Source organism: Periplaneta americana, chromosome 1 (genome assembly GCF_040183065.1).
Source record: "Periplaneta americana isolate PAMFEO1 chromosome 1, P.americana_PAMFEO1_priV1, whole genome shotgun sequence".
Classification (NCBI taxonomy): domain Eukaryota; kingdom Metazoa; phylum Arthropoda; class Insecta; order Blattodea; family Blattidae; genus Periplaneta; species Periplaneta americana.
In genome coordinates this window covers 142,650,886-142,675,717 of record NC_091117.1, presented here as the reverse complement: position 1 = coordinate 142,675,717, position 24,832 = coordinate 142,650,886, and positions in this window count along the sequence as shown.

Sequence of the window (24,832 nt, the reverse complement as noted above, 5' to 3'; positions counted from 1 at the left end):
TAGAATTTAAAGTAGAAATTCTTTGTTACTCCACCTTGATCCAGTCTCGTTTACCAGATGGTTGGGAAACCTAAAAAGTGACGTCATTAAAATATAGTTTAACCGTTGAGTATAAAGATATCCAATTGTGCAGCTTACACAACCTTTTCATCTTTCGGTCTCAAAAGTTAAAGGTTTAACTTGTATGTCTCAAAATTTGTTTAGATATTACATTACACAGTCGTTATTTTATTTCTACAGTTTTAGCCAATTGCTTGTAAAATATCGTTTTAGAATGTAATTTATCTTGTTATAATTTTACGTTCACATTATATCATATTATAGGGAAAAAGAGTGATTTGATGCTAAAAAATAACTTGTATATTTCGGAATTTTTGCGGAAATACACGTTTAGAGCATCCCTTATTTTAAAAAATTTGTCTTCGGCGTGCCGTATATCTATACCAGTCTGTAAACTTCTGTAAAGAATTTTTATTTAAATAATTGGCTGAGTTTTGTTCACAGTATCCACGAATCAATTGAACTGGAATGAGACATTATAATTTTTACGCAGAAATTAATAGCTAACTATTTGAAATATATATCACATAATAGTGATTTAATCTAAATCATATTTAACGATTACCGATATATTTTAATTTTGTTTAATTACATATGAAATGAGAAATAAATTTCTGTAGTAGGTATTCCACAAGAAAAATTAATGCCAGAGAAATTAACTTTTCAGGATAGGAATTTTCATTAGATAACTTGGGACTTATGACTCTCTATCCGAATTGCTTTTGAAAATTAAAATATATCTGCCTGTGAAGAAAATAAAACAAAACCAGCATTTTTCGTTTCCTTAAAAATGTATTAACATTCTTCATTGAAAACTTTTTCTGATACAAACTGTGGATCCTATATATTCAAGGATTATTTTCAAAACGAACAAAAACCTAGTCGTTATAGAAATAAAGCAAAGAAAAGAGGCTAAAACATAAGAATTACTGTAACTTACCATCTGAGAAGTCGAAGAGACGCATTTAAATGATACGAAGGTTATTTGAAAAGTTATAGCCTGACAGAAATTAAACTAGGATTATTCTGAAACAATCTTTATTTCTCGAGATATTCCCCTCCTGAGATTCAGTCACTTGGTCCACCGGTGCTGCTATTCTGCTATACTCTCCCTGTACACAGATTCCTCGAGATCTGCAAAAAAGACTTCTGTTGTCCGCAGCATAGCTGAATAGCAGTAGGGCAGGATCGTCGAAGATGTTAGAAGTCTGGGTAGAGCGAGTTGTGATAGGCGGACGTCACTATCCTCGCTATACAAGGGATCTGAGCCTTGGCCTAAGCAAGTGAAACTCGAGTAAGCTCGCCCAGAAATACCGAAGGCAACACGCGAAAATCAAGGCTCCGATTTCGAAGGCTTTAGTGTTTTGAATGGTGACTCACCATTACACGACCTCCTTGTTAAGTTATTACGAATCATTGCAAAGTTTTGCTATTGACTCCGCCTAAAATCACATTATTTTCTGACAACCTTAATTCGTTTTCTAGCTGCTTCAAATATCATATAGCCTCCGCGTGTTTAGGAAAACAGCAAGTCTGGCATTAATACTTCGAAAATGTATAACAGACGTGCTTCCACAGAACAACTTGCAAGATTTTTAGGAAGAAAAAACGAATATTATTGAGAAAATTATTCATAAACAATAGTTGGGAGATGACGGAACAGATTTAGAAATTATAGTCTCACAAGATAAGGACTTCTTTTTTAGAAAAGTTTACCACAAAATTAAAAGACCTTGCATCCCATGCTTTTATTTGACTGCTGCAAACTAAATTTCTCAGAGAAAGAAAACGTACAAGAAGGAGAATGCTTAGTCATATATTATTTTTGGAAAAATGATACCTTCGTCATTCAAGATTCTGTGCAGTGTTCACTGGAATAACGATCAGACCACAGACCACGGTGCATCCGTTTGTTTCTATTTCACAGAAGAATGTGAAATAAACCTAGGATTTGGGAGAATATTATTGATCTACTCAGGAGTATGAAAAGTTAGTAGAGGAGCTATAGGGGTAGGAATATTAATAAGAAAGAATCTGCAATATTTGCTACTCTCATTCTAAATATACTCGGAATTATAAGAGAATCAGTTTTTCTTCCCTAGGCATTTCCCTTCGTTTTTAAAATAAAATATTCACATCTTTCTTTTTAATGTCTACTTTGGGTTTTGGCTCTGTTTTGTAAATTATTTCATGTTTAGAAAAATAGCTGTTAACCATAAATAACGTAATAATTGTTTTGCTGGATTTCATGTTTTAAAATGTACACCATTTCTATGTAAATATTCAAATTTTCGTATTTTTTATCCCTTTTTATCTCTTTACTGAGGACTCACAAGATTGATTTCGTAAACTTTCATGACTTCCATAAACCGGTACTTACTCTTGTGAAAAACGATACCAACCAGATTTATTAATTTCTTTTTACCTCATTTTGGATCGACGTGTTCCATAATATGTGTTCCTTTGTTGCATCTTCCAGCCGTCTTTGAAATTCAATTCCAACCTGTAAATAATATTGTTGTTCAGTATTGTATACGATAAAAATGTAAGTTTGCAATAGTAAAGAAGCATATCAACGAAACGGGATCAGAATTTATAGTACAGTATGATTATGAACAATTCCATGTAAGCAATTTTACGATACTTTTTGAGGCTCAGTCTCATAACTAGAGGCGTTTCGTTACTTTGAATACAAGTTACGTGTGCATTAATCATACTATTGTTCTCCAACAAGGAGATTAACCGTGAAAGGAATATGCTTACTATTGCGTCATCTATTGGAGCGAAGTAGATAGATAATATTACCGTTATAACGTCAGTTAAAAAAAACATGCGCTCTCTTGCATATGTTATTTCCTTTATGGAGGGATTAAAAGACCTGGAGATAAACCGATATCTAATTTTGTAACTAGGATAGTATAAATATGTGTGTATGAGTGTTATTGTTTGTGCTTTGAGAGTTAGCCAATGGAGATACGTGTACCCACGTGTGTGCCCTTATGAAATCTTATGACATCAACATTCATTCACAGCATTACCCCGCTGTGCCTCATTCCCCTGAGACTTTCTCCTGGTTGCAATGCAGTAGCTTCGTATGGAGAGCAAGTTGCAAATCATCATTTCACGCTGCAATGAATCAAGTAGTCTTCCTGCATGCATCAGTACTGTTTGTCTACATCTGTTTATTCGTGTACCTGTGTTTTTAAGTCTGAGAACAACAGGAATACCGCTTGAGTTTAATAACAATAACAGCAAGGCATATATTTAAAGACAGCTTATGTGCAATAAAAGATCATTCTGCTAGGGAGAGAAGAAAAACGATATATATATGCCTATATAACAAATCAGGAGCCACCACATTTCGTCCAGACATGCAATGAGGAAACCATTCGAGCTAAGATAAAGATACATTTACTGAAATATATTAAACAATAAAATATCTATAAAACGCAAGCACACACTTTCAGAGACGGTCTGAAGCTATGTAGGACAATATGTAACAAATGTAACGATATTAATTTAATCCTTTGAAGCACAAATTAATTTTTTATGTTTTTCATTTCGTGGATCATAACAAAGCTTCGATCAATTTTTTTAAACATTTTAACTCTGCACACAATTTCAAAACATAAATGGCACCTCTATGTATACTCAGGAGGTTGATTACTTTGTGGAATATCTGTGCTATAATATTTAGACAGAAAGAAAACGGTGGTTCTTCTGAACAACCACTATGCTCCAAAGGGTTAAAAGGAACATGTGAATTTCTTCTTACAACCACTTTTGTTGACATTATACTATGTAGGCCTATTAGTCGTAGTGACATAAAAGAAATCGAACTCTTAAACAATTTTGAAATCAATTAACAATTCAGGCACCACATATAGTTTTTACTCGCCATGGCTATCTGGCGCCCGGAATTTGTCTATCCCTGACTTTTAAATTTATAATATTGTGTAACTCATTTTGTCTCTAATTTTCTTCCGCACTTATGTCAGCATGATATGTAAGTGCCTGGATACTGTTTCACATAATTACTGTCCTAACATCGACTTTGTGTGCAATCCTTCAATTCGTCGTTAAGTTGTAGTGCACTTCTTGTTTACGGGATGTCTTACGTTTATGTGGCCATAGCGAATTTGGATTATATTCTCTGTCTCATTCTGTTCTTGTGTCATGTTTTCTATGTATCTCCAAATACTGAAGTCATGTCCAGAAACATTTTTTTTTAATTTAAAGTGGAAACTTTCCACTATATTATTGGTTCTATGACTACCTTAAAACGTTATTTCATAGATATTTCAAATAGGAGATGCATGTAACCCTCCAAAAAGAATGATGAATAATGTTCTCTGAATACACCATATAGGCCTATTGTACATTTTGACTTGTGGACGTTTCTGTATATTGGACATCATTTGTGAACATTTCTATATATTGGACATTTTGACTATATCAGTATATTGAACATTTTGACTAGTGGACATTTCTGCATAATGGACATTTTGACTTGTGGTCTTATTTGATTGCATGTTTTAGTTGTGGACATTTTTGTAAAGAACTTTCACTTTCTGTATGTTGGACATTATGCTGTGGACAAATTGACTTGGAATGAGCGGCAGCTGATAAATCAGCCTAGTGTGACCCAGGTTTTCCAAGACGCTATTCATAAATTTAATACTAATGAGCGAAGAAGCACATTTCCAACTACTGTATATATGTTAATAAACAAAGTTTCGATATTTGGAGGCAATAAACCCTTATTAGAAGAGTCAGAAACCACTGCATAGTGCCAAAGTCACTGTAAGGTGTACAGTAACGTCCTTTGGAATCATCGATTCTTGTTTCCTTGAGGACGATAACGAGAATTCTATTAACGCTCATCAAAGCGATATGTTCAAATGACTGATGAAAAATCTTGTCTCCTCAAATTGTGGACACCTGAAATTAATTCAAACAAATGGTTTTAACAGGATTGGGCCATCTGTCAAATGGATTGACAATCAATTAATGTAGTCAAGCATTTGTTTCCTAACCACATTATCTCCAGTTATAGTAATATTTCATGACCCGTGAGATCGCGAGATCTCACAGCAAGCGAATTCTTCTTGTGGGAGTATTTGCAGAGTGAGGTATTCAGAGATACACACCTACAAAACATCGAAGAACTTAAAAAAAGAATTGATAATGAAGTTTCTGAAATTCCTATGAACATGTTGCGTCGTGTAATGGGAAACATAGAATCCAAACTTCAATGCATGCAGGAATGTGGAGGTCACCTACAGGAAGTAGGTGTTATGAAGTACAGTTAAATGCAGATTTATATGCATTATATTTAGACAATTTTTTTAAATCGATCAATGCCATTTTTATTTAGGTAAATCTCTCGTTTCATTAACTCAACCTTTATATTGTCGTTGTTCCTGCAATAACTCCTATGTGCAAAATATAAAATCTTTCAGGAGCAAGGAAAAGCACATTTGTTAATCCTATGGCAGCCGTACATAGGAGACTGTGAATTCTTACATTTTCGAAACAAAGATATATAATTACATATAGGTTATTTTATTATTTGCTGTATCACTATTTAAGTTATTTAATAGAGCAAAAATCTGAAAATCGATAAATATGTCACATAGGAGTTATTGCAGGAACAACGACGATATGAACATGCTGGCGTTTCAGCTCCAGTACCTTTGTTGTTGTATTTTGAGCAGCACTGCAGAACTTGTAAAATACTGCGATACAACCAATCGTAGTTCCTATCAGGAAGCTGTTCACTATATTCATCTCTTGATAGATGAACGTCAGAGCCCCGTATGAATAAAGGACTAACGAAACGAAAAAGATGAGGATATAATTTCCATACATGATACCATGGCTACTTCCGAAGTCCTGGGTCAGTTCACTCATTTTCACCCACAGGTGTCTGTACTGGCTGATTTTGTCTGGTCGTGGACTCACGTGTACTGTGATGTACTGAAACATAGTGAAAGAGGTACAAAATAAAGTACATAGCCTATGCTTTTGACATTTCGAAGATATGACACTAAATACTTGTTTAAAAATAAGTATACAAAAAATACGAGTGTAACGAAAATGACACATAATTTTTATTATATTTATATTTCAAATCATACAGTCCTTCATGTTATCATACCTTACATTCCTTTCTATGTACCTCAGTCTTACATTTTACTTTACATTCGATCTTCGTTACCTCATTCCATAGACACACACACTCTTACGTATATTCTAACTCACGTATACAGGTTGAACCGTAAGTAATGTCACTACTTTCAGGAGGTTATTCCTGGACAGATTTGAAACAAAAAACGTTTGATACAATACAATTTTGCTCGTTTTTCCTCCGTTTGCAAGAAAAGAATTATTTTATAAGAAAAATTTATTGAGTATTTTGGAAAAGCTATTGAATTAATTTCCGATATGCTCAGTCATTTTAAGAGAGCAATGCATTACGTTAATAAATGACTGAAAGAATTTTATTTTAGTCCTTTAAATGTACAGATATTTGGTCTGAAGAAATGTAACTTTTTGTTCTGAAAATAAATTTTAAAATGTTATATTTGTTCGGATCAAGTTTCTGCACATTTTAAGGACAAAACTAGAATTCTTTCAATCACTTATTATCATAATACTCTGCGCTCTTAAATTGACTTTTATACTGACAATTAAATTAATGACTTTCCCAAAACATGCTATGAAATATTTCATATAAAATAACTTTTATCTCTAAAAGGAAGTAAAAACGAGCAAAATTGCATTAAACTTTTTTGCTTGAAATATCTCAATGAATAACCCCCTGAAATTAGTGACATTACTTATGGTTCACTCTGCTTACTGGTAAATTCATATACAACAATTATGTATGTATGTATGTATGTACGTATGTATGTATGTATGTATGTATGTATGTATGTATGTATGTATGTATGTATGTATGTATGTATGTATGTATGTAATATTTAATATTATGTTTTCTTTAACGACGCTCGCAACTACCGAGGTTATATTAGCGTCGCCGGTGTGCCGGAACTTTGTCCCGCAGGAGTTCTTTACATAACAGTAAATCTACTGACATGAGCCTGTCGCATTTAAGCATACTTAAATGCCATCGACCTGGCCCGGGATCGAACACGCAACCTCGGGTATAGAAGGCAAGCGCTATACCATATTCACACACACAGTGTGGAAGTGAAATAATCCTGCAGAATGAAGGGGAATATAAATTCTATATTACGTTTTGTGATTAAATGTACGATTAATTAGAAAATTAAATAAGAAATTTTCAGCAAACTGGCAACATCGCCGCTAACACAGGCTCTTCCTTCTCGTAATACAGATGTAAGAGGTCAACAAACTCGGGTCCTTCCCCTAGGTGAATCTTTCTCTATGACTACAACGTTGCAATCTATTCACATCGTTCAGTGGCTTGAAATTAATGGTCTTTTAATTAAAATTACACGAAACCATCCACGCTATTGAAATACGCCTAATTGATCAATGATTCTTTATTATATTTTCTATCGATATGGACAAAATGACGATCCGACTCACAATAGTTACCGAATGGAAAGCATTTTTTTCTCAGAAAACTATGAACTTTCCACTAACATGGCATTACACATTTTTGTTATATACAACACGAGCAATTCGTTCTGAACACACACACACGCACACGCACGCACACACACAATAAAGCGAACAATGAATTGAAGTATTCTTTCGTAAATCGAAGTTAAAGATACCTGGTAGTAATATCTGTGAACAGTGTACTATAATAACTACCACCCTAGACCTACTTATAAATTTGTAAGAGAAGGATGTGATAAAACAGAAATCAAAGAAATGAGAGGAAATCATAATCAAAATCGAGGGATGAAAATAACAATTAGCAAAAAATGGATATTTCTACTTAGGTGTGATACAGTACCTGTATATACTTCGTAATTCAATAAGAATAAAGTGTGTATGTTTGCGTTCATGTTAAGAAGAACATATTCGGTGTGTAATGCTTTAAAAATAATGTTTTGTTATAGCTGATGTTAATGAAATTAAGACATTTGAAACAAAATCATACCTCCACCAAGTCATCTCCTACCACATCCGCAGTTTTCCTGAGACCTTCACAAGTGAATTTAAATAGCCAGTATTGCATCCAGAGAAGTGACGGTGTTATTTCTGATAGTAGAATGTGCCACCATTTTATATTTGGGTCATACAACGGCAATATTATAAGAGTGGTAGACGCTGTTGCTGGAATACCTAGGTAAAGCGCAATTCGAGCCTTTCTCTTCAGACCCAAGACGAGACGCTTTCCTATTATTCGATTGAACTCCGCCTGCAAACACACATCGAATTATATGAAACAGGCAGTTTAAAAGGGTCGTCAATATGGTACACTTTGTTATACAGTTCTTATGATTTGTGAAATAAATTCCCGTGGAAGAATTCTTTAGATTTATTTCTTACCGAGAATTTCTTAGTCGCTGAGACTCCTTTTTCTTTTAATTTCTCATTATAAGATATAGCAATAGGCAGAAAATATGATGATTGAGCATTAAGTGAAGTCCCTCGTTTTGCTGAAGTTTCATGTATTACTTAATTAGGCATCCCAGGCCTTACTTACTTACAAATGGCTTTTAAGGAACCCGCAGATTCATTACCGCCCTCACATAAGCCCGTCATCGGTCCCTATCCTTGCAAGATTAATCCAGTCTGTACCATCATATCCCACCTCTCTCAAATCCATTTTAATATTATTCTCCCATCTACGTTTCGGCCTCCCCAAAGGTATTTTTCCCTCCGGTCTCCCAACTAACACTCTATATGCATTTCTGGATTCGCCCATACGTGCTACATGCCCTGCCCGTCTCAAACGTCTGGATTTAATATTCCTAATTATGTCAGGTGAAGAAAACACTGCGTGCAGTTCTGCGTTATGTCAATTTCTCCTTTCTTCTGGGACTACATAAAATATTTGGGTACCATGGCAGTTCCATACAATGTGGGCTTACATTTGAATTTTGGGGGTTTAAGGTACACTCAAGGTTGAGCCTGTTACCGTCTTTTTATAGTAGTTTAATAATTAGGTATAGTTCTCAGAACTGGCACAGGACATGTTAGTTAGCCATGGACCACTTCTCAGTTTCAAATGAATTTGTTGATTCGAAGGTTGAGGGCCATTATCTTCATCTCTCTTGAAATTGTGTATCAGATGAAGGACAGTTGTTGCAAACATCTTAAGTTTGATTAGTGAAATATGTTACTAGTCAGCAAGTATGCTCTCTCCCCCTTCCTGCGGCACAACGGGGCATATTACCCGTAACCCATTTCAGCGAGTCCTGACGACCACTAGCCAGGACGACATTGCGACACGAACTATACAATACTTTCGACCCCGTAACTTGTCTAGCGTCCCGCACTAATCGAAATTCTCATGTAAACATTGGCAATGGAGACTAGAGCTGGGGACGGAGCGGTTCGGTTCGGAGCAGTTACTGTGACGTCATTACTTGATTGAGTACCATACTGAGTACAAATTTGTGGCGGCAGTTTTAAAATTTAGATAGATTTACAAGCGTTGTAGTGAAGCGCTTTCGCTTTGACGAGAAAAAAAAGTGCTTCTCTTCATTGCAAAATGGCGGTTGAAAATTTTATTTGCGTGATTACAACTATTTCCGGAGTTATTTTATATGAAAGGCCTATTTAACCTTCAATGTTGTTATATATGACAGACGAAATAAAATTGATAAAATAATTTGTAATACTAACAGCTAATAAATTAACATGTGAGGTAAACGTTAAACGCTGCAGCTAAGTAAAAAAGAAGATAGAAAGAAACGGGCTCCATGAAGCGCTGTCTAAAACACTTAAAAATAACGCATACAATTATTTACTATCACGGAAAGTGGATAAAATAATCAGTAAAACGTGGAATCTTGAACTGAAGAATATAATGTTTATATATTTTATAACATTACTCGTCTTCCATACAACCATGTTCTCTTTGGTGAAGAGTAATATTATTGATAAATTTAAGTAAATAGGTAACATAATTCGTAAAAATAAATACATATAAAATGATGACTGATGAGGTAACACAAATCCAATAAACACAAATAGAAAACATATTATGCACTTCCTTTTTTAACGTATTTCAATATTAATCAAATACTCTAATATAAAATAATAATAATAATAATAATAATAATAATAATAATAATAATATTAATAATAATACTTTTGGCTTTTAAGGAACCCGAAGGTTCATTGCCGCCCTCACATAAACCCGCCATCGATCCCTATCCTGAGCAAAATTAATCCAGTGTCTACAATCATATCCCACCTCCGTCAAATACATTTCAATATTATTTTCCCATCTACGTCTCGGCCTCTCCAAAGGTCTTATTCCCTCCGGCGTCCCAACTAACACTCTGTATGCATTTCTGGATTCGGCTATACGTGCTACATGCCCTGTCTATCTCAAACGTCTGGATTTAATATTCCTAATTATGTCGGGTGAAGAATAAAATGCATGCAGTTCTGCGTTGTGTAACTTTCTCCATTCTCCTGTAACTTCATCCCTCTTAGCCCCAAATATTTTCCTAAGCATCTTATTCTCCAATACCATTAACCTCTGTTCCTCTGTCAAAGCGAGAGTCCAAGTTTCACAATCATATAGAAGAACCGGTAATATAATTATTGTTTTATAAATTCTAACTTTCAGCTTTTTTTAGAGCAGACTGGATGATAAAAGCTTCTCAACCGAATAATAAAACGCAGTTCCCATATTTATTCTGCGTTTAATTTCCTCTCGAGTATCATTTATATTTGTTACTGTTGCTCCAAGATATTTGAAATTTTCCACCTCTTCAATGGATAAATTTCCAACATTTATATTTCTATTTCGTACAATATTCTGGTCACGAGACATAATCAGATACTTACTCTTTTCGGAATTTACTTTCAAACCTATCTCTTTACTTGCTTCGAGTAAAATTCCTGTGTTTTCCCTAACAGTTTGTGGATTTTCTCCTAATATAATCATGTCATCCGCATAAACAAGGAGCTAATGTAACCCGTTGAATTCCAAAACTTCTCTGTTATCCTAGACTTAATAATAATAATAATAATAATAATAATAATAATAATAATAATAATAATAATAATAATAATAATATGTTCAGACTGTCAGTATTGATTAGGCCCACTTGACAGGTCATATAATAGGATGAACTCTTCAATACTAAAGTTTCTGCTCCCCTTGGGGATAAGGAAATAATTTGTCCTGCAGCAGAGAATATATAAATGTAACAGTACATACGTTGTCTGGTTGAATTAAGTGGAACACGTGAAATCTGTTTGAACGTTTGAACTGACCGGTAACGGCTACGGTTAACCGAGTAACTTCGAGTTCTACTCGCACCGTCCCAGCTCTAATGGCGTCCTTAATTTGAACGGTATGCTCAGCTGAAACGGGTTAAGGTCCATTCACAATGAAAATTAAACATAACCGTAACATAAACACAGAAGTTTTCGCCCAGGCTACCAAATGAGATCATTCACAATGATTCACATAAGCATTGACATAAACATTACCGTAAGACGTTAACATGAAAGTTTGCAAACTCCAAACTTTCATGCTTGTGCTTACGTGATTTGCAAACAGAATACAATCGTGGAGTGCTGAAGTATACGACAGAATATGAGGAAATGGCGTCGTTGTTATGTTTCCATGGTTACCAAATATGTTTGCTGTTATGTTTATGTTCCCATCGTGAATGATGGTATGACTTCTTGATTTTACCGTAACGTTTATATTCTTAAGTTAACGCTTACGTTATGTTTAATTTTCATTATGAATGCGCCTTAATAGATCACCACAGGTTGTCTCAATGTGAAAAATCTCTCTCTCTTTATTGGAACAATTTTTTAAACTAATTGCTTAAAGAAATACAAATATTGCCACATACAATATTTAAGAATAGTCAAAAAATTATTCCTGGACAAGTGTTCCTATTGCATATTGGATTATTTAAATGGCAGATTTTAACTTTCTTATTATTGATATTATATAATTATGTGACACTTCATACTGTTAACGTTATATTATTCTCACTTGAATAATATTTCATGTATTTATATTTATATGCTATATTTTCTTCTGACAATGCAAATGCCAGTCTGTAGGGGAAAGTTGGATGAAACAGGGTAGTTGGATAAAACGAGGTAGCCTATTGTATGTCTCCATTACTGCTGTGATCGTGCAACTGACTGTTGAACTACTGTTTATTCCAAAGGCTACACTGTCATAACGTATTTAAGTTGGAGGGGGACAGCTGCTTTGTTTCGCATTAAGGGAGGTTTGTGTAACGAGTTTATGTTTTTCAGCATCAAAGTGCGCCTTAACCCTGGACTGAATACCCTTTTTTGACATCTTTGGTTGTATACCTGGGGTTACTAGTCACCCCACATAATCTTTTGGGCCTGTTGTGTACTATGACTTTTATTTTGTACGAGGTAGAGTCAAAAAGTAACCCTAATAATTGTTTTATTATTGAATATGTACAATAAGACTACAAATATTTTATCACTTTTCAACATAGTCCCAACTACGTTCAATGCTAGTGTTCCTGTTATACTATGTTAAAAGTGACGAAGTGTTTGTAGTCTTATTGCACATATTCAGTTAATAAAACAATTATTAAGATTACTTTTTTACTCTCCCTCGTATTATATTCATTATAGGCATGTTATACAAGGATTTTTCTATTATGAAAAATAAATTTGAAGTTGAAAAAGACAAATTAACTTCATAAACTTACAAAATTACAGAATTTCTGAACTTAATAACTGTAATGCAAATGTCAGTGCTTAAAAATTGCTGATAACGTCATAAATGATCAATAATTATAAAATTATGTACGGTACCTATTTTTTTATATTTAAAACTTAGAGATTGCTGGCAACAAAATGATTTTTAACACACGAATAACATATAGTTGGGATGGTATAATTATATATTACAGATTACTTACAAAATGAATACATTATTTTTTAGAACAGACATATTTCTAACAATATTGCATAATTTGGAAATAATCTTGGTATTATTTTGAGGCCTGCAGGATAACAACACTCTCAATTTGCACATTCAACGCAGGTACCGCTCCAGTGTTCTGAGCATAGGGTACCAGTTTGTTGTAGTACTTCACACAAGATATTTTTGTTTTCTTGTCTTTAGCCCTGGGATATAAAGCATATCTAGCTTGTTTCATTTGTTTCAGTCCGTGCCCTGACACGTACACCAAAGTTTATATCATCACCTCTTACAGTCATCACTAACACAATGACAAGAAAAGGCAATCAAAACTTACAAACGTGCCTGAACACTTGGGGTTACTAACCACCCTTCGAAGCTCGTGAAACATGTATACTGCTTTCAAACTCACAGCCTACTGAGGAGTGGAAACTACTCTAAATAGTGAATGAATACCTGTGATTTGAGAGCTGTTGATATCCATCAAAAGATATGGCAACAAAATATAGTTTTTGTGGTGTGACGCGTCACCCCGATATGCATTGTTTTTAGTCAACTGTCCGAAGACAAGTCTGAACCTCACAAGCGATACAATTAAAGTACTACTTATGAGGCAACTAGGTCAGGAGATAATGGGTTAAGGTAGCCAGTTCCTTTCCCCCTCCATTGCATACATCGCCGACTAGCTACATATTACACTAGTCAGACTTCAGATGCATACAAATAATTGTTCTTCCTCTGACACATAATGTCAAGTGAGATGTACTGCCTGATGATAGATTTATACATATCAGCCAGAACTTCAGTCGGAGGTAACAGTATCCATTCTAGGGTTAAATATTATTATTTTTACCAACTACATTTTCAAAATGTGAGTAAATTCTATCATTAAGTAGATACATTTAGATATGAATTGACAATAATAATTAAGTTTCTAACCTCTGAAGTCTTTGCATGCCATCTTGTTTTAGAGAGAGCAAGCTGGTTGGATAAAACGGGGTAGTAAATGATTTTGTACTCCCTTTTTCTAACTAATTTATTTTTTGTTTCTGTATGCAGATATTCAATTAGTACCATGAATTCTAAGTACCAAAGGAAGACAGCTAGGCGGTCTTGGTCTGTAGAAAGTATGCAAAGTGCAGTGACGGAAATAATTTTTGAAGGTAGGATGGGATATCTGAAAGCAAGCAAACTCTTTCTTGTGCCACAAACAATCCTTGAGGCTAGAGTTAAGAAGGCCCGAGCAGGAACGTCCGTGGAGGAAGGTTACAAGAAAGATATCATAAATGAGATACAATTGTTTGCTTAAATTTTGATTAAGTAATTATAATAGTTATAAATAATTAAAATTTTAAACCAAATATTGAATTTTTCAAATTTAAAAACTGTTATGATCAACGATACTACTGATATGCTGGAAAAATGTGTTTCCCAGTAGTAGCAAAGCCTCAATCCGTAAAACTGTAGATCCTTGGTTCAAGTCCTATTGCTTGAGTAAACAGCTCGTAAATGTTCATAACTTTTTGGATTAATTTCGACATTTGCCAGCATCAGTTCTCCCCCCCCCCAATAGAATTTTGAATTTCGATGAGACCGCCATATCAGCAGTTCTCAAAAACACATCTAGAGTGCTTGCCATGAAAGGTGAGAAGCAAGTAGGCTGTCTTACTTCTGCAAAGGGAGGATCCATCATATCATAACTACCATGGTATGCTTGAATGCAGCTAGTACATTTATGCCCCCATGTTTATATCTGTATTTTTGTGATTAAATGTTGTAATTTTTGTACTTCAATTAATAATTTTGTTTATTTTTCACAATTGAAAAGGGCATGAAGTTGTAGGCGATTAGTTCATTGCAAAACTCACTGGTACTATTTACCCTCTTACAGAAATGAATAGTTAGTCATTGTAAATATGAAACAATAATAGTACCAAAGAATTATGAATTTTTGTTAACTATTTTGATTGTATTCTGTTTTATCCTACCGGTTCTGCAAAACAGGGTATTTTGTATTATTTAAAAAATCCAGCGTTTTACGGGAAAGTACTATCTATAAGGCAATTAATTATCTGTAGATTGGCCAAGTATTCTCATATGCTACCATAAAATATTATTTTTCTGAATTCACTTAAGCCTTCAGTATAATTATTTAAAGCTTAGTGATCCTGTTTTGTCCAACTTTCCTCACCTTACTATGTACGACAATTGGATAATAAAAGAATAATTACATTAAAAAATCAAGAAAAAAACCTCGCACTACATTGATCACCGTGGAAGACTCAACTCTAACATTAGTCTTTACTAACATTTATCCACATGAATAAGTTTGCCAGCACTGTATCAGAAAACAGAGCACAAAGCTGAAAATTCTGGAGAAGTATTTCACTTACCTGTAAATATTCCCAGTCGCATATGAAACGAATCCTTTTCCTGCATTCTATCAAATTCACAAATGGCATCATTAGTAGGAATATATATATTGTCGAGATGGCACATTCCGACACAGTGTATTCGAAAGACCGATAGTTAGACAGGATTACGTTGATTCTGTATTGCAGCATCAATAATCCTGAGATCACGTATCCAATCCCCAGGACAATGGAATACAACATTTGCACGGAACATATTTCAAATGTAGGTTCTCCTGAAATACCAAAAATGTAGGATGAGAGATTATTTTTAATCGGCATTGTTTTTGTTGTTATTACAATTAATTTTATTTTCGGATTCTTTATTTTACAGAAGAAACATGCTACATTAATACAATTAATACAAATAAATGAATTAATAAATAAATGAACAAATAAATACTTACAATATAACAGAATGAAATAATGCGTATAAAAACTGTGAACACTAATAATGTTTAACGAATCTGAGGACCGTAAAAACAGTACTTCTGTTCGTTATCAATTTAGAAATATTATTACAGGATGAATATAGAAATAAAATATAAACTAAAATAACGTAAGAGCTACAATGAAATCACATACAGTATACTATTAAGATAGAAGAGAATTTAATTATTGTGTGCGTTAATAAACTAAAAGAACTTATTAAAGAAACAAAATAAATAAGAAATACTGATTAGGAAGAGAACAAGAAATTGACTGGGTCACTGGCTAAGAAGAAATTTCTTACTGAAGGATGCACTGGAAGGAATGGCGAATGGAAAAAATGTTCGGGGCAGAAGAACTTATAGACAATAGACAACAATAAGATACATGAATCGTATGCGGACACTCAGAGGAATGCGGAAGAAAGAAATATTAGAGAATGCTGGGTTTGCAGTGAAAGGCCTGCCCTCGGGCAAACACTATGAATGAATGATATAAAATTGTATGTATATATGTATGTATGTATGTATGTATGTATGTATGTATGTATGTATGTATGTATGTATGTATGTATATACACTCCCGGTCAAAAGTTTTCGATGAGCTATGAAACAACTATGTACTTTATTTCAATGTATAAACACATCGGAAAAACTAAATAGACCAACAAAATATTTTCTCTCTCTAGCACTGATAATTATGATAGAACAGGTATGCTCATTCTCTGACTCCCGATTACGTTCTGTAATCACAACCTTCGAATGTAGAGCGTGCTGTTCCTCGTTCGAAGCTCGACGGATGACTGCGGAAGGCAGTTCAAGTACTTAGTAAACGTACGAACAGTGCGGGACAATGACAGTCAAAACCTTCTGTAAGTAAATGATCATTCCGTACAGTGTGGAAGACAATTTTTTGTTGTGCGTTCGGTGGAAACGTAGTGTTTACTATGTTGTAAGGTACTGTCAGGAATACTACTGAGCAACGTAAAATGACATTATACACTCTGCCACCCAGAACATGCCGAAGGGAAGGGAAGCTGTTTTCTGATTCATATACCAACGATATTATTATTATTATTATTATTATTATTATTATTATTGTTGTTGTGATTTTATTCCAGCAGAAATGCATGTTTTGATAAAATAATTTTTCAGGGGTGCAACGTACGCTACAGCTTCAAGAACTGAAAGCACTTCATGAAAGGCCAAACATTGAAGACAATCGAACAATTCAGAGTCTATGTTTAGGAGCAAGTCTAGAATATGCCATTAGGAAAGTTCAGGATAACAGGCAGGGTTTGGAATTGAACGGGTTACATCAGCTTCTTGTCTATGCAGATGACATGAATATGTTAGGAGAAAATACACAAACGATTAGGGAAAACACGGAAATTTTACTTGAAGCAAGTAAAGAGATAGGTTTGGAAGTAAATCCCGAAAAAACGAAGTATATGATTATGTCTCGTGACCAGAATATTGTACGAAATGGAAATATAAAAGTTGGAGATTTATCCTTCGAAGAGGTGGAAAAATTCAAATACCTTGGAGCAACAGTAACAAATATAAATGACACTCGGCAGGAAATTAAACGCAGAATAAATATGGGAAATGCGTGTTATTATTCGGTTGAGAAGCTCTTATCATCCAGTCTGCTGTCCAAAAATCTGAAAGTTAGAATTTATAAAACAGTTATATTACCGGTTCTTCTGTATGGTTGTGAAACTTTGACTCTCACTCTGAGAGAGGAACATAGGTTAAGGGTGTTTGAGAATAAGGTGCTTAGGAAAATATTTGGGGCTAAGCGGGATGACGCTACAGGAGAATGGAGAAAGTTACACAACACAGAACTGCACGCATTGTATTCTTCACCTAACATAATTAGGGACTTAAAATCCAGACGTTTGAGATGGGCAGGTCATGTAGCACGTATGGGCGAATCCAGAAATGCATATAGAGTGTTAGTTGGGAGACCGGAGGGAAAAAGACCTTTAGGGAGGCCGAGACGTAGATGGGAGGATAATATTAAAATGGATTTGAGGGAGGTGAGGTGGGGTGTGATGATAGAGACTGGATTAATCTTGCACAGGATAGGGACCGATGGCGGGCTTATGTGAGGGCGGCAATGAGCCTTCGGGTTCCTTAAAAGCCGTTTGTAAGTAAGTAAGTATGTTTAGGAGTAAGTTATGTAATGTATTGGGAATTAGGTAAGGCACTAAAACCCTTCACGGATGGTGAACTTGTAAAGAGTTATATGGTGCCTGAACAAAATATAGTTAATTATTATCCCTGTAGCCTACTGGAACAGCTCAAATGTGAATTCACAGTACATAGATTTAGTGATTTTGAACGTATGGAAAGTGATATTAATCTTTTTGTTGATCCTTTCATAGTAAATTTAGTACAGTCCGTGAGAGTGCAGTTCCAGGACGAGTTAATTGATTTACAAAATAACTTAGAATTCAGAAGTAAATGCAGAGAATATAACTTCACAAGCATAGAATTATTTAAAAAAATTAACAAAACGAAATATCCCAAGATGAGCTTATTTGCTGCCACTATGTTAACTACCCTCGCCTCGACATATGTGCGCGAAGAATTATTTTCGAGAATGAAGGTTGCTAAATCGAAACATAGATCCCGATTAACAGATGAGCATCTTTTGAGTCAGCTGCGCATTGCAGTAAATTCGTTGGAAATAGATTTCCGATTACTTGCAGAAAAGAATGCACATGTTGAATAGATCGCAATGTATGGTGGAATATGAAAATAACATTATTTATGATATAATAATATCATAACTATATTAAATATAATAAATAATGTAATAACTGAATATTACAGTGTATACTCTTTCCTTTTTCAAATTCAGTTTATTATCCGTATTTGTAAGAGTGTTAGAACTACGCAACTGGCGGTGCTGCGATGTACAGTACAATGCAATGTAGTTGCGGAGCCCAGTCTGTACACTGTGTGTGTTATGCAGCGCAGTATCATCCGTGTAATCCTTGCTTTTACAATTTTGAGCACACCTGTGATAGAATATTTAAAACGAAATCCCTGTTTTAACCACAAATCCATAGTTGTGATAGGTGATCTAAAACTTTTCACCAGTAGTGTATGTATGTATGTATGTATGTATGTATGTATGTATGTATGTATGTATGTATGTATGTATGTATGTATGTATGTATGTGTGTATGTGTGTGTATGTATGTATGTATGTATGTATGTATGTATGTATGTATGTATGTCCTCTATACAAATCTACACGCTTTGACCGATATTTGCCAAAGTTTCCACATTTAGCTTTCACAACCAGGAGAAATACCCCTGATTGAGATTCTGGCTGATATGTACATCTATTGTCAGGCAGTACATCTCACTTGACGATATGTGTCAATGTTTGTATGTGTTTGTATGCATCTGAAGTCTGATTAGTGGAATATGTAGCTAATCGGCGATGAAAGAAACTAGTCGCCCTACCCCATTATCTCCTGGCCTAGTAGCATCATGAGTGATGCCTTATTGGTATTACTTGAGAGGTTCAAACCTGTCTTCGGACTAAACAACAATAATTAGGAGAAAAACATAGGCTACTTTAAAATTAGACAACTGGGCTTTAATTCTTTGAAAAATAAAAATAAATTCGATCAAACATGTACGTATAATATTAAAACAGCCTGTTCTGCAATTAATTGTTGTTTATTTAATATTATGTACGTTACATTATATTTTATGACGTAACGGTATGAAAGGAAAAGGTAGAAATCTAAAATCATGCAATGTTTAGTTTATTCAGCTTTATTTTCATCCGTGAAGTAACAATAGGTAATACATGTAAATACCGATATTAGGCATTCACATTACTTTAAGTTTAATCTGATCAATATGAGAAACAATTTCTAAATAAAAAAGGAGCCGCCACTGCAAACCTGCCGACTTAGTGTTCGCTACCTCGGAGTCTAGCGGGCGACCGTACACATTGTAGTGACGTCACAATGCAGCGAATTGATCATGACTGGTCTATATTTTTGCACTTACAGTCATATAATTCAGTTATATTGAAAAAAAAAATTGTTTATACTTGATTCTGAAATCTGTAACAAAATAATATATTTACGTGTACTACTTACCTCTTCTGTTGAGATGATATGGAAGGAGACCGAATATTTTGAATGCAAATAAAATAGGTTTCATATCGTCATAATAACAATTTACGGTCTCATATTCTCCTTCAATTACTTTTGCTGACAAATAGCTACCTGCTGGTGTGTATGTGTCAGAGGACTGTACTTTTGTATTTCTTGGCCTGAACAGTTTTATTTCATTACCCATTTCTAATGGTCGTAAATTCATCCCGATCTGTAAGTTAGGAAAGACATACATATTAATCTGTGCCACGTTGCATTAACATTGAGATCTAAATACCATTCTGTTTCTTCATCTGTTTATTGACACATATCGTCTTAACTATCAGTAAGTCTGTCCATTTACTAATAAAATCTTCTGGCTACCTAGTTATTCATCCAGCTATATTTGAATTCTGATGTATTTATTTAACTGTAGATGTACAGATTGTGGCTTACAATGTCGATTTACTTTGTTTGTCCATATATACAGGGTTGGTAAAATATATCGCACCACCTAAATAACTTTTGAATCATGTTGTTTAGTGACATGAAACTCGGTGCTCTTTACGTCTATAGGGTGAAAGAGAAAAAATGGGAATAAAAATGTGATTTATATTACGAGAACTTAATAAACCAATGGAATTAACGAATTCCATTTTATAGAAGAACAGATAGTTAGACAGATGGATGTCCATGGGTGGATGGATAGATTGATTATAAAGAGTTAGTAAAAAGTCCCGCACCACCTAAATAACTTTTGAAGGATGTTCTTCAGTGGCATGAAACTCTGTGTCTGGGGATAGTCGTATACAAAGAACTGGTTAAATGAAATACCCGATATATTTTTATATTTTGGAATAATGCTCGTTAAGATCTTATCAAAAAGTACCACACTAGATACTTTCGTACAAATTTATTATTGCTAAATCAAGAAAACATAAAAGTGTATCGAATAACAAAATAATAAAATGCTCCTTCCAAAACAAAGTTAGCGCACCCTCTAAATCCTGTGTTCGAACTGGCAGCCCTCAGCTTTGATAATGTGCCAGTCGATCATAGAAACAATTCAAGAAATAACTTAACCAAGCTTTGGGAATATCTTTCATCGCTTCCATTATGATTATTCGATACCTCAGATCTTTCTCGATATACTGCTGACTTCAAAGGGACAAACAGCCTTCGGAAATGCCTTAGGGTACCTCACGAGACAATAGACACTGATTACTGGTAGAGTCAGTCCTCCGGGCTGGGCATTTTTGTCCCTGAGGAAATACGCTTGATACTTCAGAGACCTGCACAACGGCCCAGCCCATGGGCTGCTTCCGCACTGACCGCACTGGGCTTCACAGTCTCGCACGGAACAAGCTCGTGACGTCAACGCACTAGCCGGGCCGGGCTGCTTGCGTAGCGGTTTTGTGCAGTGGGCTGTTATCAAGGCATCCAGTCCAAGTCTCCATTTCTATCAGTTACTTATTAATGAGTTTTCGCGGGCTTGTGCTTGCGAGTGCAGTTCGATCAACGATCAGCTACTGTTTCAAACGTTTTTGTTTTAGTTGTTTTATTTCTTTTTCAAAATGAGTCCAAATAATGGTGCATCGCAAAGAAAATACAGCCTCTGTGATTAATGTTTTCCGGGCTGAGATGCCGTGGTCTACTGGTTCACTGGTAAAATGATAGACCACAGTATCTCAGCCCGGAAAACCTTCATCACAGACACCGGCCGTGAAAGCATACCTACATTCTAAAATAAATTATCTATAGAGAAAAAGTAGTGAAGGATAAAATCGCTGGTAGAGAGTGTAAAACAACGGAGTCGGATGGAAATTTGAAAAATACCATCGGGGCAGTTTTAAGTATGTGTTCGACAGCAGTGGAAAATAATTTAATTTTATATGTTGTCCGCTGTACGGGGAATTTTATGCCCATGCCATACGCCACGTATTGGTCTTGGGTGGGCTGGGCTGCGAACTGACAGTGCTGTGCTTTACTCTGGCTTTACTAGAGGCTAGAATTGTTATATAAATGAACAAAATCCATTATCCTAGTGGGAATCGAGCACGCGATCTTTCGGCTTGTAGCGTAACACTTTAACAGCGGCATATTGCGCGCAATTTCAAGATTCGCATAAACATACAGTTAAGTATAATAGATACTTCGAAACTTATGACAATATTGAACAATTAATTTTATGTCACTGACCTGACTAGAGTGATCATTCTGTTCAGTATAGAATTGTTGTTTCTCCCAATCACTTCTGTAGCTTCGCACTCGATGCATATCAGGAAGTGCAGATTCTTCTCGCTACTCTGTTTGTTCTATTCTTACTCGTGAATCAGACTTCCTTTCTTCTTAATCCTGAAAATTAATCATAAATTTATTCGGCAGTAGATATATCGTAATTCACTAAATTATTAATTGAAATACAAGTACAATAGCAGTCTATTTCAAACTTTTTGTAGTAGCGTTGGTGATGGTGGTGATAGTGGTGGTGATGGTGGTAGTGGTGGTGATGATGTGGTGGTGGTGGTAGTAGTTGTGGCTGTGGTTGTGGTGGTGATAGTAGTAGTTGCGGCGGTGGTTGTGATGGTGGTGGTAATAATAGTTATGCAAGTGATTGTGGTGGTGATGGTGGTGATAGTAGTAGTAGTAGTAGTAGTAGTAGTAGTGCCAGTGGTTATGGTAGTGATAGTAGTAGTTGTGGCTCTGGTTGTGATGGTGGTGGTAGTGGTAGTAATAGTTGTGGCATGGTTGTGTTAATGATGGTTATGGTAGTTGTAGTGATGGTGGTAGTAGTTGTGGCGGTGGTTGTGGTGGTTGGTGGTGGTAGTGGTGGTGATGGTAGTAGTAGTTGTGGCGGTGGTTGTGTTGGTGATGTTAGTGGTAGTCGTGGCGGTGGTGGTGTTGGTGGTAGTAGTAGTTGTGGCGGTGGTTGTGTTGGTGGTGGTTGTGGTAGTTGTGGCGGTGATGGTGGTGGTGGTGGTAGTTGTGGCGGTGGTTGTTTGGTGATGTTAGTGGTAATCCTGGGGATGGTGGTGTTGGTGTAGTAGTAGTTGTGGCGTTGGTTGTGTTGGTAGTGGTAGTGGTAGTTGTGGCGGTGGTGGTGGTGGTGGTGGTGGTGGTGACAGTGGTTGTGTTGGTGATGTTAGTAATAGTCTTGGCGGTGGCATTATTAGTGGTAGTAGTAGTCGTGGCGGTTGCGGTATTGGTGGTAGTAGTAGTTGTGGCGGTGATTGTGGTGGTGGTGGTGGTGGTGGCATTATGACTAGTAGTCGTGGCAGTGATTTTGGTGGTGGTGGTGGTGGTGATGGTGGTAGTAGTAATAGTTGTGGCATGGTTGTGTTAATGATGGTTATGGTAGTTGTAGTGATGGTGGTAGTAGTTGTGGCGGTGGTTGTGGTGGTTGGTGGTGGTAGTGGTGGTGATGGTAGTAGTAGTTGTGGCGGTGGTTGTGTTGGTGATGTTAGTGGTAGTCGTGGCGGTGGTGGTGTTGGTGGTAGTAGTAGTTGTGGCGGTGGTTGTGTTGGTGGTGGTTGTGGTAGTTGTGGCGGTGATGGTGGTGGTGGTGGTAGTTGTGGCGGTGGTTGTTTGGTGATGTTAGTGGTAATCCTGGGGATGGTGGTGTTGGTGTAGTAGTAGTTGTGGCGTTGGTTGTGTTGGTAGTGGTAGTGGTAGTTGTGGCGGTGGTGGTGGTGGTGGTGGTGGTGACAGTGGTTGTGTTGGTGATGTTAGTAATAGTCTTGGCGGTGGCATTATTAGTGGTAGTAGTAGTCGTGGCGGTTGCGGTATTGGTGGTAGTAGTAGTTGTGGCGGTGATTGTGGTGGTGGTGGTGGTGGTGGCATTATGACTAGTAGTCGTGGCAGTGATTTTGGTGGTGGTGGTGGTGGTGATGGTGGTAGTAGTAATAGTTGTGGCATGGTTTTGTTGATGTTGGTTGTGGTAGTTGTGGCGATGGTTGTGTTGGTGGTGATAGTGGTAGTTGTGGCGGTGGTGGTGATAGTGGTAGTGATAATTTTAGTGGTGGTGGTGGTGGTGGCATTATGACTAGTAGTCGTGTGGCAGTGGCAGTAGTTGTGGTGGTGGCATTATGACTAGTAGTCGTGGCAGTGGCAGTGGTTGTGATGGTGGTGGTGGTGGTGGTGGTGGTGATGGTGGTGGTAGTAGTAGTAATAGTTGTGGCATGTTTGTGTTGATGGTGGTTGTGATAGTTGTAGTGGTGGTGGTAGCAGTAGTAGTTGTGGCGGTGGTTGTGTTGGTGGTGGTCGTGGTAGTTGTGGCGGTAGTGGTGGTGGTGTTGATAGTGGTAGTTGTGGTGGTGGTTGTTGTAGTAGTAGTTATTGTGGTGGTAGTATTAGTAGTTGTGGTGGTGGTTTTGGTAATGGTATTAGTAATTGTGGTGGTTGTGTGATGGTAGTAGTAGTAGTAGTTATGGTAGTGGTAGTTGTGGGGTTGTGATTAGTAGTGTTGGTCGTGGGGTTGTGATGATAGTGGTAGTGATGGTGGTAGTGGTGGTGGTGGTAATACTTTGGGAGGACGGGTAGCTCTGTTGTTAGAGCATCTGCTTCGGATTGGAAAGTCTTGGCTTTAATCTCGGTAGATGGTAATTTTCTTGTTACCAGAATTTTCAAAACGTCTCTGGAATCCATTGATTTTCCTGTTAAATTGAGTATCGATGTGACCGAAGCGTTCTGGCGACTGCACCGCCTCATGCTAGTGCCGAGGTATGACAGGATAGACCTCTA